The 2,573-nt window shown below is 34.0% G+C and overlaps 1 pseudogene; it reads right to left on the reverse strand.

Annotated features, from left to right (window-relative positions):
- Positions 1–321: 321 nt before the first annotated feature.
- Positions 322–657, reverse strand: LOC110585710 (annotated as a pseudogene).
- Between the last annotated feature and the right edge of the window lie 1,916 nt (positions 658–2,573).

The following is a 2,573-nucleotide window of genomic DNA, read 5'->3' on the forward strand; positions in this document are numbered from 1 at the left end:
GGGCATGGGGTTTCAGGGTTCAGTGTTGATACCTAAGAGATAACATCAACGTACAAGAATCAAACTGTATGAGATTATAATACTATGCTCTTGGGTTATATACCACCTATCTCTTTAAGGTTGTAATGATAATGACTGTTCTTTTTTTTTTTTTTTTTTTTTTTTTTCTCCTGGGAAGTTGAATGTTATTTTGTTTTGTTTTGTTTTGTTTTAAGTAAAATGTCAGGATATATGAAAATGCTGCACTTATTTCTCTTAATACACTGAAAGTAGTGGGAGTTTTTAAATTCTTCATGAGTCCAAGCTGGGACATGACTACTACTAATGAGATCCATTCAACACACTAATTCCAAGTTTGGCAACCATCAGCAAACTGGCAGCCCCAATTAAGCCTGCAGGCATACATTTTCCAGAGTGGTAGAATCTCATTCCCATAATGCCAGCTAAGATGTAGCTAGGAAAACCAAATGTTCCTGGGGTCCTGAGACAGCTGATAAGCACCCAGGCCTGCTAACCCACCCGAAAGAAGGCCAGCAGCCAGGGATGGGACATTACCTGCTTTTGCATAGCCAGTGATCCCCCCCCCAGAAGCAGCCAGTTCTACATAGCCAAAGCCAAGCAATGCAAAGGCACTAGTGGGCCAGAGACATGCTGCATTGTTCTCTTTCACTCTGACCAGATAGAAGAGTACACCAAGTCTTTCCTGTAGGTCTGTGCTGGTAGACAAAGACACACAAGCCATGAGGTCGAGTCTTGGTACCGCTGGAAACATGGCAGCACACTCTGTGTCCTGAGGGCAAGGCCAGGGCATGGTTTTTGAACAAGCATTTCACACCAAAAAAATATATCAAAATGGCCTACAAAATAGGTTGCCACTATACAATAATTAGAATGGTAAAATGAAAACTGTAAATTTTTAAAAGTATATTTGCTGGAATGTGGAACAACTAGGACTTTTGTCATTGTTGGTTGGAGTATAAATTAGTCTTTGAAATCTTTAGTCAATTAGTGATAAGCACAGGCAGCTTATCTGATCTCAGAATTCTGTCACTATAGAGAGAGAGAGAGAATAAATACTTTTGTGCACTGGAAAAGCAAGAATATACATGGGAGAAATGTTAGTAGCAGCCAAAAATGGCAATAATCCAAATATCAGTCAATGATAGAATGGATAGTTCAAGTGTGGTAGTTTTATAAAATGCAATACTATGTACTAATGTAAATTAGTGCACCCCTGCCGCACATAATGCCATGGAAGAATCTCACAAACACACCACTGAATGGAAGAACTATTTACATTAAGATCAAAACAATCCAGAGTGATAGAAGTTGGTATAGTGGGTAGATACCTGTTGCCAGGAAGGAGGTCATTGCTTTCAACATGAACTTCTGCTCTGCTTGTAATGTTCTCTTCCCCCTGCTCTGCAGAATGGCTGTAAGGTTGTGATGACTAAAACAAAAATCATCAAGCTACCCACTTGAAGTACATAATGGGTCCCTCAAATATGCTGTATTTCAACCCTTTTGGAAATATTTTACATAGGTATTTTTTCTTATGTTTTTTATGGTCAAATTTAAAAAAATAGGGAATATAAAACTAGGAAGAGGAATTGGTTATTGGCATTAAAACTGGGAAAATTCTTTTAATTATATTCTCTGAAATTGTCATAGCGACAAAAATGAGGAACTAACTTGTTTAATAACCTGATAAACGGTAAATAAGAAATAACTGAATTTTTTTCAATCGATTTATTTTATTTATTTATTCCAAGATACAAAAATAGAGAAATAGAAGTTAAGGTTGAGGATAACTTATTTCAAATCTGAGGAAATTTTTTCTTTGAAATAAAATGAAAAATACACTATGAAGAGGTTAAAATTTATTTTAGATATTACAGAAAAAAGTAGTCTGCTGAAAATATTTCTCATACTGTTGTAAAATTTAAAATAATCATAGAAATAAAGAAAAGAACAGTAAATGATTATAAGTTTAGAACAAATTCTCTAGAATTATACTTTTATGTATTCACTAAAAACAATTTGCAAACCATTTTTGCAATCTTTTTCTTCTTTTTTCTTCTTATATGTTATACGATGAAGCTGTGTTTATTTGTAATATGCTATGGTAACACAAATGCATTGTATAGTTGAGTAATTTCATATACATATACAATATACATTGTATAGTTGAGCAATTTCCCAGATCGAACATTATGTAATGCTTTTTACTAGACCCTTTCACTATTTAAAAACATAAAATGAAGTAAAAACTCATTTTGTAATACACTGACAGAAGCTCTGTGTTGTTATCTATAAAAACTTTTACTATTATTTCAGTGATGGGTCAGAAAATATTTAGATCTCCAGCTAGCTTCTAACTGAAAATTCTAGTGGAACATGACAAATGTTAGAAACCAGAAAAATAGATGAAATTTCAGGTAAATCTGCATAATTACTAAATTCCATTATTTCTATAATAAAGTTTTTGTTTTAAGATTTTATTTATTTATTTGACAGAGAGATATATATATAGAGAGAGAGAGCACAAGCAGGGGGAGTGGGAGAGGGAGATG

Source organism: Neomonachus schauinslandi, chromosome 7 (assembly GCF_002201575.2).
Source record: "Neomonachus schauinslandi chromosome 7, ASM220157v2, whole genome shotgun sequence".
NCBI lineage: Eukaryota > Metazoa > Chordata > Mammalia > Carnivora > Phocidae > Neomonachus > Neomonachus schauinslandi.